Source organism: Vitis vinifera, chromosome 17, assembly GCF_030704535.1.
Source record: "Vitis vinifera cultivar Pinot Noir 40024 chromosome 17, ASM3070453v1".
NCBI classification, from domain to species: Eukaryota; Viridiplantae; Streptophyta; class Magnoliopsida; order Vitales; family Vitaceae; genus Vitis; species Vitis vinifera.
The window spans coordinates 10,508,377-10,522,763 of record NC_081821.1 but is presented as its reverse complement, the minus strand read 5'-3'; the positions used below and the strand labels follow the sequence as shown (position 1 = coordinate 10,522,763).

At 35.9% G+C, this 14,387-nt stretch overlaps 1 protein-coding gene across 8 annotated transcripts in view; it reads right to left on the bottom strand.

Annotated features, from left to right (window-relative positions):
• LOC100263884 (protein MICRORCHIDIA 6) overlaps positions 1-10,520 on the bottom strand; it is a 52,009-nt gene extending 41,489 nt beyond the window's left edge. For 3 of the 8 annotated variants that reach the window (XM_010664840.3, XM_059733951.1, XM_019226594.2), the window contains exon 1: positions 10,123-10,517. The gene's annotated coding sequence lies outside the window, so the exon portion shown is untranslated. Of the gene's footprint in view, positions 1-9,681; positions 9,944-10,122 lie in introns of those variants that run through there. The other 5 variants (XM_019226595.2, XM_019226596.2, XM_002278649.5 and 2 more) reach the window with 4 other exon arrangements.
• Between the last annotated feature and the right edge of the window lie 3,867 nt (positions 10,521-14,387).

Below are 14,387 nucleotides of genomic sequence, written 5' to 3'. Positions count from 1 at the left end.
CAAACTATGGCTAAAGGTTTTGGTTTTGCTCATCCTCTCCCTTCCTTACCTCTCCATTCTGTCCTTTATGCCCCTGAGTGTTCTTTTAATCTTATTTCCATCAGCAAAATAACTCGTACTCTTAACTGTTCTATCACTTTCTCTGATAAATTTGTGACTTTGCAGGACCGGGGTACAGGGAAGACGATTGGCATAGGACGTGAGTCTCAAGGCCTCTATCACCTCACCGCGCCTTCAACTCCTGCAGTTTGCATTTCCACTGATGCTCCCCTTCTCATCCACAGTCGCCTGGGCCACCCTAGTCTATCCAAGTTCCAGAAAATGGTCCCTAGTTTTTCATCTTTGTCGTCGCTTGCATGTGAGTCCTATCAGCTTGGGAAACATACTCGTGTCTTGTTCCCAAAGCGTTTGAATAATCGGGCAAAGTCTTCTTTTGAACTTGTCCACACTGATGTTTGGGGTCCTTGTCGGACCGCGTCTACTTTAGGATTTCAGTATTTTGTCACTTTCATTGATGGCTATTCTAGATGTACTTTAGTTATTCTCTATTTTTCAGAAATTTTATGCTGAAATCCAAACCTAGTTCAATATTTCTATTCGTCTATTGCGCAGTGACAATGCTAGGAAATATTTTTCTACACCATTTACTTCATTTATGTCCCAACATGGGATCATTCATCAGTCTTCTTGTGCTCATACTCCTCAACAAAATGGGGTAGCTGAACGTAAGAATCGACATCTTGTTGAGACAACTTGTACTATTCTTCTCCATAGTCATGTTCCTTTTCATTTTTGGGGGGACGCTATTCTTACAGCATGTTATTTGATTAATCGTATGCCATCATCTATATTACACGATCAAATTCCTCATTCCCTTCTTTTCCCTGACCAACCACTTTATTTCCTTCCTCCTCGTGTTTTTGGTTGTACTTGCTTTGTTCATATTCTCACTCTTGGACAGGACAAACTTGTGGACGACATCATCATTACAGGCAGTGATCAGAATGGTATTCAGAAACTAGTAACACCTTTTCACCCACTTTCAGACTAAAGACTTGGGGAAACTCAAGTATTTCTTAGGGATTGAGATAGCTCAATCCAATTCCGGTGTGGTTCTTTCCCAAAGGAAGTATGTTTTAGACATCTTGGAAGAAACTGGTATGTTAGACTGTAAACCGATAGACACTCCTATGGATCCAAATGTCAAACTTATACCAGGACAGGGGGAGCCTTTAGGAGATCCTGGGAGATATCGGCGACTTGTAGGTAAACTGAACTACCTCACCATTACTCGTCCAGACATTTCTTTTCCTGTAAGTGTGGTTAATCAATTCCTACAGTCACCATGTGATAGCCATTAGGATGCTGTAATTCGCATTCTTCGATATATCAAAAGCACACTAGGCTAAGGTGTGTTGTACGAGAACAGAGATCATACCCAAGTTGTTGGTTACACAGATGCAGATTAGGTTGGCTCACCCACAGATAAACGTTCCACTTCCGGGTATTGTGTTTTTATTGGAGGTAACCTAATATCTTGGAAGAGTAAGAAACAAGATGTAATAGCCAGATCTAGTGCTGAAGCCGAGTATCGAGCTATGGCTCTGGCAACATGTGAACTCATATGGTTGAAACATCTTCTTCGGGAGTTGAGATTTGGAAAGGATGAACAGATGAAACTCATTTGTGACAACCAAGCCGCTTTGCATATTGCATCCAATCCAGTCTTCCATGAAAGGACCAAACACATTGAAGTTGACTGTCACTTCATTAGAGAGAAGATCACATCAGGATGTGTGGAGACTAGTTTTGTCAATTCAAATGATCAACTAGCAGATATTTTTACTAAATCTCTCAGAGGTCCTAGAATTAAATACATTTGTAACAAGCTTGGTGCATATAACATATATGCTCCAACTTGAGGGGGAGTGTTAGATAGTGTATAGTTATTTAGGTTATTTACTTTTCCTTTTCCTTTTCTTTCCTTATTGTATTGTGGGTCCCACTAACATGTATATATATACCCAAATCCAATGTGTATTCTTTACAGTTTTTCAATAACAATAATTAGGGATTCTCCCTTTTCTCTCTCTCTCTCTCTCTCTCTCTCTTCACAGTATCTATGCAAGTCCAAGAGTTAGAACTGACCACTTCCCATGAGGTAAATGATCCATCTTCTCCTGAGATTTCTCCTGATTCTGATGATATTAGTAATCTAAATCTACTCATTGCAGTTAGAAAAGGCATAAGAATATGTACACAACATCTTTTATATTTGCTTTCCCATTTTGTATCGCATGACAGATTGTCACCATCTCATAGAAATTTTCTCACCAGCTTAAACACCATAGTCATACCTAAAACTTTATCCAAGACACTAAATTGTAAGGAGTGGAAACAAGCCACGAGGGCTAAGATTGAAGCACTTGAAAAGAATGGGATTTGGGATGTGGCTGAGTTACCAAGAGAGAAGAGTCCGGTAGGGTGCAAGTGGGTGTTCACATCAAAGTACAATTGCACTAGTAGTCAAGATGAATACTGTGAGTGTTTTACTCTCTTTAGTTGCCCAATTTGATCAGTACTTACAATAGTATGACGTGAAAAATATGTTCCTACATGGAGAGCTCGAAGAGGAAATTTATATGGATATTCCACCCGATTTTAATACGCACTCGAAAGGAAAAAAAGTATATAAATTGAAGAAAGCTTTGCTTGGGCTAAAACAATCTCCATGGGCATGGTCTAGAAGATTTGTTAGAGTTATGATAACTGTTGGCTACAAACAAAACCACGATGATCACACCTTATTTATTAAACACTCGACCTCAGGGGGAGTAACCACTCTACTGGTTTATGTGGATGATATAACATTGACTAGAAATGATCTTGAAGAAAGAGAAGCATTGAAGCGGTACTTAGCAAAAAAGTTTAAAATAACGAAGCTTGGAAGACGAAAGTATTTCTTAGGAATTGAAGTGGCTCACTTGAAAAATGAAATTTTTGTCTCCAAACAAAAGTATGTTCTTAACTTATTATAAGAGACAGGAAAAATAGAATGTAAACTAACTGACACACCTATTAATCTGAATCACAACCTTGGAGAAGCAAGCGAGGATGCAGCTATAAACAAGGGCATGTACCGGAGATTGGTTGGCAGACTAATCTACCTCTCACGTACGCAACCAGACATAACGTATGCAATCAGCCTAGTAAGTCAATTTATGCATAACCCGAAGGAAGTTCATCTACAGGCTATATACAAAATCCTACACTACCTGAAAGCAACTCTAAAGAAAAGAATTTTGTTTAAGAAAAGCGTTAGCCTATCATTGGAGGCCTATATTTTTGTTTTGATAGGAAACAACAATTATATATATTGATAGAAAAAGAATTACAGAAGAAGGATGAGGAATCCTTCCTCCAAAGATAAAACTAAACAACACAATAAAAGAACAAGAAACTACACTATGAAAACTACGAGCAAGCTCTCTTGGCTAGACCATCCCGTTGGAACTACACACTGCTAGCCAATCTAGTTGTAACACGTTAAGGGGAATGCCCTTAAAAACCACGGAACAAAAAGCCCGAAGAGAAGCAAGGAAATGAATGGAATCCCAAAGATTCTCTGAATTCCTAGCTATGTCCTCAAATATCCTAACATTTCTTTCCCGCCACACAACCCAAATTAAAGCAATGCACGCATTTTGCCACAAAACCATCCCTCTCTTGGAAGTGCCAAAACATTTATAATTGATGGACATCATGTCTGAAATGCTTCTCAGAGGAACCTAATCCATCTTGGCTAGCTGAAATAATCTATGCCACAACCCCATCGTCAAAGAACAATGTAGGAAAAGATGATCTGTTGATTCTCCTTGCTTCATGCACAACTTACAAATGTCAGGACTAAAAACTTTGTAGGGTCTTCTCAATTGTAGCAAGTCATTAGTATTTACCTTCTTGTGTGCCACTAACCAAACAAAAGACTTGACTTTGAAAGGGACTTGAGAATTTCATACAAACTTAGTAGGGAAAAGAGGAGATAAATCAGGTATTTAGGACAAGGCTATAAAGAAAGAGTTTACTGTAAACAATCCTGAAGAAGATAAAGACCAGGATCTCGCATTTGAAGCCGAAGTGGATAAATGCATATAATCAAGAGATCGCAAGAGACATTCTAGATCTTTTATCTCTGAATCGGAAAGGTTACGACGGAAATTAAAGTTCCAAGAGAAAGGGCGAGCAGAATCGAGAATTGAAGAAATAGGGATATTTTTATCCGTGATTACTCTAAATAGTCTTGGATAATGTGATCTCAAAGGCTGGTCCCCCCACCACAAATCATTGGAGGCCTATATTGATGCAAATTATGTAGGATCAGTTGTTGATCAAAGGTTTACTACATGATATTGCACTTTCTTATAAGGAACTTAGTAACTTGGAGGAGTAAGAAACAAAACATGGTTGCAAAATCTAGTGAAGAAGAAGAGTTTCGTGCAATGACCCAAGGAATTTATGAGTTTCTTTAACTCAAAATTATCTTAGAGGACTTGAAACTTAAGTGGGAGACACTGATAAGACTTCATTGCGACAATAAGTCGACCATAAATGGCTTCATAGGGATTTTATGCCCCTTTAAGGCAATTTCACTCCAAAGTCAACCAAAAGGGCTTTAAGCAACTTTACCATTGTTAGGCTTCATTTTCAATGCATGAATTCCCTTGTTCTTATTGAATGACCCTTTTTCATGAGCATAAAGAAATACGCATACGCCATTTACACAAAAATAACTTCATACTTTAAGCCACTTCTACACAATCAAGGAAGCAAAAAATGGATCCAAAATTACAACCGGAACTATATTAAACCCAAAAACCAATGTACCTACAAAGATATTCTTTAACAACATTTATAAGTTCTTCAAACCATTAAAACATCCTATATCTACTCCCCTTATATGGACCAAAAGTGAGAACCATCCTCCGAAACCTTATTTGCCTGTCCCTATAAACCAATCACGCAAATCTAAGAACAAGTAATTACCAAATGAGGAAATATCATGCACCTTAAGTAAAGAAAATACAAAAGACTACAAACTACAAGCCACTCGCCAATGAATGAAACTATGATTGACCAACTCTACATCCTTGCTAACAAAGAAAGTACCTAACTTGCTAACTACCACCCCATTTTCATAAGTGGATCTTGTGTAAGAACTTTCTCCAATACTACATCCCAAGCAAAGAAATTGACTTTAAAAGGCATTAAGTGGACCCAAACCTCCTTATCTTAAAAAAAAAAAAAACCTTGCTTAATCAAGCTCAAATGGTGAAAATTTAATTGAGAACTTTCCCATCTTAGGTAGCCTCCATTTTAGCTTATTCATGCAAACCAACCTAATAGTCATTGTTTAAATGCATTAGAGATAAGCTTCACCATCAACACCTTTATATCCAATATTTTTGCCTTAAATCAAGGAGCTAAGCTACATTGACCACCTGCACCCATCAAAAGTCAACTAATCAAGCATTTTCTTATCACTTTCAGTCTGACCCGGGTATTGTGAGTCTAAACTCTTTAAGTTGACTAACTAATAGATGGAGATGTAGCTCAATAAACATGAGAATCACTATCTCCTTCGGCTTAAACATGGCAATGCTTCACTCTTTATAACTATCACTAGTCTGTAGTTTGTGAAAGAAGATTGCAATTTCTAATCACTTTCAATCTAACCCGGATTTACTTAGTCGAGACTTGCTTCTTAGCATGTAGTGGATCAACTAGGCTAGCTTTCCTATAGTAAAGTGTGAGGAGAGTGGCCATCAAGGCCTTGAATAGGGTGTGCCTTTTTTTTTGTACATTTTTTTATGAGGAGTACTCTTGAAGGTATCATATAGTAGGTTCTCAATGCCCTAAGATCCCAAGCCCAAATCAAGTTCCAATCGCAAATTGTTCTCAAATGAATGGCTTTTACTCAACCTTAATTCATTTAGTTATGGCCTCCCTTTATGCCATTTCTTTCCTTGCCAATGTGAGGAGTCAGATTGGATTCTAGCACTTGCATGGAATCTAGGATAATGGCTATTGGCAACCTCTCTTGGCATAAGCACTAGCATATCTAAGTTATACACCTCCCTCATTGGGATTAACTCACTCTTTTCTAGGTTGATTTAGAGACTAGAAACTAGGTTGAAGCAAAAATAGATCTATCTTAAAAACAACAATTAGTGAACATCCACCTCATTATCATGCTCTGCAAAGGAAAATTCTTTATTTATATGGAATAGGAAATGGTAAAAAGATTATAAAAAATGACATTGTAAGGAAGAATAAGATATCCGTATTAAAAGGATAGCAAAACCTGAAGGAGAGAAAATGCTCATAAAAAACATAACATAGGAAGAAGCTCCTTTTTGTCAACCACCATTTTTCAAATTGGTGGGTCACCATCTAAAGGAGGAAATTGTGTCCTAGCTAAATCAAAGATTAGTCCATCCAATTATTAAATTCGAAAAGGCCTCCATATCTTGTAAGAAGTCAAGGAATTAGTCATTTTTCAATTATAAGAATCCTTATCCCCACTATACAAGAATTTTTTTAACTCTTAAGTAATGTAGAGAGCTTTGCTTCAATAAAGAACCTGTTACTAACTCAAAGAAAGTATTTTTTGATAGGTAATATCTTATTTTTTTCTTCTTTTTATTTTATTTTTTTTATAAATAAATTTTGTCTCCATTGGGAATTGAACTTCGAACCTCCCACAAACCTTCCCCATCGCTTTACCACGTGAGCCAGGCCTTAAGGGCTTTTCTTCTTTCTTTAGTTGTATCTTTTAGAACTCAAACTTGAAACCTACTGCATTCCCATCCAACCCCTTGTCACTTGAGTCAAACCTTAAGGGCCCATTAAGTTGAGAGAGTTGTAACCATCTTATCCCCATACGTGTTTAACAATGTACTAAATACCCATTAAGCTTAATATAGCCCCTTAAGATAGCCACACAAGGCAAGTACCAATTATACTTGCTACAGTATTTTATTCTTAGCCTCAAAATTACCAATATTGTCAACCCTGAGGGGTAGCTCAGTTGGTCCGGCCTTGGATTTGCTCCCCAATGGTCACCAGTTCGAGTCCCCTCAGGGCCATTGGAGGTTTACCCGGTCGTTAACTTCAGCGCCCCGTGCAATTAGTCGAGGTGCACGTAAGCTGGCCCGGACATCCACGGTTATAAAAAAAAAAAATACCAATATTGTCAAAAAAGACACCACCTCTTACCATACCAGGTTTATAGTTGACTTTTGGAGTTCTACTTATAGGCTAGCAAGACAAGAACGACTTTCCAATGGAATAACAACCTTTCTCTCTTCATTAAAAGCCTAGGCCTAGTTAACAAAATGGTTTCAAACTATAGAAATTCAAAGTATGTTTAGGAAGTACTTTTAAGAGAGAAAGACCTAGAGAGAGAGTGAGCGAGAGTGATGGAGAAGAGCGATGGTTCCAGGACGCGAACAGGAACGCAACGGGCTTTATCCAGTCAGGGGCTTGGACAAGTAGTTTTGGGGTAAAGTCGAAGACCTTTAAGGTCGAGACAGAAAAGAAGAAGGGCAAGATGCAAATCTTCATTGTGGAAAGAAAGAGAGGTGTCTCTTCATGGATTAAGCTGGGGCCGGCGAGTTTAGGGCCGCTCATGGAAGGTCTGGTTTTCTGCACCAAGGACACGAGAACTGAACATTGGGAGAAACTTTGGCAAGAGAATGGGAGGACCTTCTCGTTGGTGCGCGGCGAAAACAAGGGGGGATGCTTCCTCCATTTGGGTGTTGTCGATCGAGAAAAGAAAAGATTTAGTATCTTCATACCCAAAGGCAAAGGAGCAAAAGGGGGTTGGGCCCTTTTGGTGGAGGCACTACGGGAGGTGGAGGTTGTTTCAGAAAGGCAAGTGAGATAGATGAGATAGAAGGATAAGGAAAAGCTATGGAAACCCCTGTTGGGAAAATCCTTCGCGGAGGTGGTTAATCAGCCTTGCAGCAATGGAGAAGAGGTGGTCAGGGTGAAAGTCGACAACAGGGTCTTAAGTCAAAGCTTGAAGAAGCTAGCCCACTGTCTTGTTGGCTGCTGGGACCCTAAGCCAAGAAGGGGGGACGACTTGAGAAGCTGGGGGACCCAAATGGCAAAGTTGTGGGGACTGAAGGGTGATTTAGGTTTGGCTAAATTGGAAAATGGCAAGGCGTTATTGGAATTTGAGGTGATGACAGAAGCTGAGAAAGCCTTAAAAGTTGGGGAAGTCTCGGTCGGAGGTTTCGTCATGCGCTTGGAAAAGTGGAGCCAAATGACGGGATGTCTGATGGAGGGAGAGAGAGAGAGAGAGAGAGAGGCCTGGGTGAGAATAGTTGGATTACCCATTTCTTTATGGGATCAGGATATCCTGAGCAAGATAGGGGAGGAGTGTGGGGGGTTTTTGGACATCGACGCTAAAACGGAGAGGATGGAGGAGCTGCAGTGGGCCAGAATTCTGGTGAAGATTAATGATGAGAAAATCCCTAATATGGTGGAAATTTGGGCCGAAAATATGCGCTATTCTTTAGCCTTGTGGTGGGAGACTAGGTCGACGCTAAGATCGCTGCCGACTGAAGAAAGGGGGAAACCCTTCGAAGCAATTGGAGAGGTAGAGGGTGAGGTTTTACCACGCGAGGGCAAGCGCGTGATGGAGGCTGAAGGGGGCCCAAGGCTCGAGGACCAAACGCAGTCTGCCGATGGGACGTAGGGGCAGACAAGCGGGTTGGGGCGACCCATGGACTGTTCTGGAGGGCTTGTTGGGTCGCCTTTCGGGCCCCAGGGAGTGGTGAGAGCGCTGGGCAGGCCCATCAAGTTGGGCCTCTTGGAGGAGCCTCGAAACTCCATGATGGGCTTTGGGCCTGAGGGTTTAAACCCATCCCCATGTTCTTAAGAAAAAAAAAACTATTTTCTAAATTCAAAAACATGTTTGACAACTTTTTGATAGAAAACAAAATTTTCAAAACTTGTCTAAAAATAAGATATTTTATGATAACACATTTTAACTTCTTTAATTTATTTTCACTTTTTTGGGAATTATTTTCAAAAACAGTTGTGCATATATGAAGAATGATTGAAAATAAAGCACTACAAGTAAAAATTATTTTTAGCAAACATTAAGAAATTTAGAAAATAGGCTAAAAACATTCCCTATTCAATCTATTTAAAAAATATATATATATTGATAACTATTTTCAAAAAAAATTCAAGCATACTCATAATTTATAAAGCAAAAAGAACCACCTTAAAGGGTGATCATATGCTCAATGCTTGCTCTAAACCAAAAACCCTTGTTCAGATACCTTAAAAGAGCTAGAAATGGCCACTAAAAAGTTAAAAGTAAATGTTGAGCCTAAACATATAGAATTAAAAAGGAGAAAATTTATATTAAGTGCCATAACATGACAGTTTCATTAACATAACTACAAGAAAACAACTACACATTGATTCCTATTTGATGAGGATGACACACATTAGTGATTGAACTCATAATGACAACCAAGAAGAAGAAGAGAAAATGGAAAACACACTCATATCAACCATGCTTATGCATGAAAACAACTATGCAGAAAATGTAAGACAATCAAGAATAAGACATGATAGATGTAAAAGATAACAGAAACATATTACCTTGGAACCAAAGGGCAATATCTTTTTATTGAAAGTTTTAGGTTTCCAACATACCAAACTCAACCTAAAAATTCAAAACCAAGATTTTGAAATATTCTTAAATCAGTGTTAGCTCTTTGTTACCACTCCTTAAAAGAGGTAAAGTTATAGAGCTATAATAATAAAGGAAGAGTCCTACATAAACCCTAAAATTGGATAAAGGCAAAAAAGGAGTAGGGCTCTTTTCTTAGGAGGACTCCATACCTAAAAAGTAAATAAATAAATAATAATAATAAAAGAGGTTGAAAATGAGGGATTTTAGAACCAAAGTGACGTGTCATAACAAGAATTGACAGCTGTAGACAGTTGGGCATCATATATTTCCAAACTTGTGATAAGTTGGTTGCGTGGCTCAAGGCTAGGATTTCGTACTAAACACGCATCTTAAATAGCTGAAATTACCTTGCTATCCTTGCGCAAATTTTTATTGCAAAGTTATATGTAAATTTTGAATGACGAAAATGCCCTTCTTCCTTTCATCTTCCCCTCGCCGCCTCTTGACTCATATTCCTGCAACATTCTCACCGTCGAATCCACATCATCACCACAGCGCTGCAATTTTCTCTGCAGTTTTATCCTGTGGTCAACGGCTTCTCGGCTTAGATTGATCGTTCTAGGGCTCCGTCGCTAGCAACATTGCCACATCAGAGTCACGCCACTCGCACTCATCAGTTCCTCGACCTCGCCGGCGACAGGCGCCGGAGATGATTTCGGAAGGTTGGGCCGAGGAAAGGACAAGGAGATGAGGTGGGTTGGCCACCAATCGAAAAGAAAAGGCTAGATTCCAAAGGAGGGTGAGAAAGGTAACTATTAATAAGGGTCTTTCTTGGTAATTTATATGCTATTTTATTAAATAGAATAAAATAATAACATAATAAATAAAAACTTCAATTTAAAAACATATAACAAGATTCAAATTTTTAAATTGAATTTAAAATATGCTTAAATTTAATAATTAATTAATAATTTTAGTGGTTTTGTTGATCATTTGTGGCATAATTGAAAATAAATTAAAAATGTGCATACCTACAAATAACATAAAAAATGAAAACAAAAATGACCGATAAGAATATATATATATACTTGTAAGAAATTTTTATAAATCAATATTTAACATTAATTAATTCATTGAAAAATGATAAAATAGTCATTAATTTATAAATCTAACATCTTCTATATTTGAACTTAAAAAATAATATTTTTATATTGATGCTTTTTTACATTTGGGGAATATTTTTATAAAAAAACAATAGATTTTATAGGTTGAAAATGATGAAAGATTGTATCTATGGATAGTTATTTCGTCTCTTTTAATTAAATAATTCTATTATAATTTAGATATTCCTAAATCAGTATAAATTTTTTTGCATCATATATTATGGCTTTTCTAAGGTTTTTTTTTTTTTTCTTCTTCTTCTATGTATGCTTTTTGTTTTTGTTTACCTTGCAAGGAATTCTCCATGGCAAGAAGCATTTTCCCCATAAAAAACCTCAAACATTCTTTTTTTAATAATTAAAAAGTTTTTGAAAAAAAGTATTTTCACAATCAATAAAAACTTTTATTTTTTTAAATGGTTAAAAACTCTTATTTATTTGTAATTTCATGGAAATTCGAATGAAAGTCTGTGAGAATTGTTTTTAAAAATAGTGTTTTGTTATGTTAAAATAAAAAGACAGTTTTTAACTTAAAAAACTCTTAGAAATTTTTATTAAAAGTAGATTTTTTTTTTTAGAGTGTTTTGAAAGTATATTACTTCTTAGGACAAAATATGTTTTCTAAGTTTTTTTATAAGATGTTTTAACAGAAAATTGAAATTTTCATTCGGACTTCTTATGAGTGGAGTAAGTTGTTTTAATAAAATAATATAAAATATGTTGTAAATGTTCGAACATGTTGTGTTTCCTTATTCAACACTTGAACTTACAAGTGGTACTAGACCAAGTTAAATTTTTAAAGTTATATAAAATTAAAACTTTTGATTCCTACTTATTAAGTCTTGAGAAGATTTTTGAAGCAAAATCTTTAAGAATAATTTTATGGAAGGAAATATAATTTTTAAGGATTTTAAAATTTCTTTTTCATAAAATTACTTTCCTTATACTTTCTAATTCAAAATTATATTCTTAATTAGAATCCAATTTACCATAATAATTTATTTGACTCGAATGGTACGATCTCTCCATCACCTTAGAATGAAATGGGTGATCTCGTAGTTCTTAGTATATGAAGATGTGTTGTTAAGTGCTTTATTTTATTTTCCCATTGAGGTCGAACCTAAACTTGTGCTCGAGAGATAGTTGTCCATACATTGATAAGGTATGTATGGATTCTTGAGAAGAAAGAAATCGTGGTGATCCTCCTCAAATTGCCTAGATCCTACGAGTGAATAGAAAATTGGGTTTACATTGGATTAAGGATTTATTCTTCAATTAAATAAAAGACATTCATTACAAATATAGTATATGTGTGTATGTGCGCATATATATAAAGATACATTCATAAAAGGAAATTGATAAAATGCCATGATTAAAAGATTTTATTGCAAATTAAATATGATAATTTCTTTTAGGATCAAAACCTTCTAAAAATTGCCTAAACCTAGAACACAATATTAATAAAAAAAATAAAAATAAAAATAAAAAGAGACCCCAAAATCTCATATCAAATTCATGTAAGAAAAGGAATTAATCAAAATTAGGCATATCATATAAGGTCACTCGAGTTCTTTAAAGGGTTACTTGACTATCCAAGTTGTTTCAGCGCTACTTGGCTCAATCTTGAAGAATGACCTCCAAGACTTCCTTTTTCTCATATTGGGTCTCTATAGATAAATTACAATCGAATTTTTACATCCAATAGAAAACTTAGGCTCCTTTGAGGGAGCTTACAACACATCTATGAAACAAAAATGGATTTTACACAATTAATAAAAAGTCCTATGCTCCTTTAAGGGTGCTTACATCTAATCTAAGGAAAATAATCAGTTAACCATTCATTCATGGCAATCAACAAGAATGAATCAATACAACTATGTTAAAATGGGATCATGGTACATACATCTAAGACCCTATCACTACTAAATAAGTGGAAGCAAAGAGATTTTACATTAAAAAATTAAATGTAAGTGTTAAAAGAAAATACCTTTTGATCTAGATGTTCCCAAATTAAATTCCAATTGATGTAAGGATTTCAATAACCAAGTGTCTTCTACTCGATAACCCTATCCTTAAGCCATGCCACAAGTATAAAATGGCTACATTGTCCTTGAGAGAGAGAGAAAGAAAGAGAAAGGGTGGCTAAGGTTTTCTTTAAAATATGCGAAGTAGTTTGAAATGATGACTAACCTTAAACCCTAAGAAGGTGTATGTAACATCTTTTGTAGGATTAAGTAATTAGACTTACTTTGAGCTTAAGTCATTTAATCTAACTCATTAAAGCCTTGTTAGAAAAATTGACCAATCCAACCTAAGGTAATCACCCTAGTGGGGAGGAGGAGTGAGTAGGATGATGGTTTCTTTTTGCAAATTTAAATTATGTGAATGCAAAAGACAATTATATGCAAATATATAATAAAACAATATAAGGAAAATTGCATATAAAGTAAAAGAGTATGAATAGAGAATGCAAATACAAGATTTTTGTAGTGGTTCGACATAATCCGGCCTACGTTCACTCTCCTTTAACTTCAATCCCAAGCTTGAGGTTTCACTAATTTAAGGCTTCCAAACCAAGCTTTCAAGCAGCATAATTAGATTATGATTCTAATCTACTCTTTTGGACGTTTGGCTCTAAGCACCATTTACAATCTTCAAGAGATACCTTACTCTTGAATAACTCCTCAAATGATACCCCACATTTGAGAATCCCTAAGTAACACCTCACACTTAAACTTTTCTTCTCAAATATTTACAAATGAAGATAAAATCCTAGTACAAAACTTTAGGCTCAAATGTATAAGAAAATTAGGATTGGATAGTGTACTAATGATATACAAATTTTAGAATAATGGTGCACTAAAAAACACTCTCCCAATGCTCAAATATTTTCAAGAGATGTTTAGGAAGGTTAAGTTTTTTAAACAATGAAAATTGAAACCTTTTTATAGAAGAAAAATACCATTTGTTCAATCGAGCTTCGGTTCGCTAGCCATTAGCATTTAATGAATGATAGGTGACCATTGGACATCGATCGTTTGAACAAGTGTTCTAGAAGAGAGAGAAGATTTTTGCATCCCTCGATTGGTTAAGATGAATAGGTCGACTAGTTCCTCATCTAGTTCAATCGATTAAGTCATTTTTAGCTCAACAACCATTTTTTTCAACTTAAAACCTTCTAAATAAGTTTGTAAAGCATTTGACACAAGGTTTTAATTGAAAACATGAAATCATCCAATTTTAAAAGATTTAAAACAATTGGATGATTTTGGTGTATAAATAAAGAATGTAATACATGAAAAACCTAGTGCACCAACAATCTTATAAAGAGATCTTATGAAATTTATGTCTTGAAAAATACTTCTCTTTGAGGTCTTCTTCTTCTTAGATATTTTCCTTTCACTTGATTTTGTCTTTATGATTGTTACTTTGAAAATCTTCTTGTCTAATCACACTTGAAATATAATCATTAGTTCCAAACATTGTTTTGTTATCATCAAAACTGAGATTAA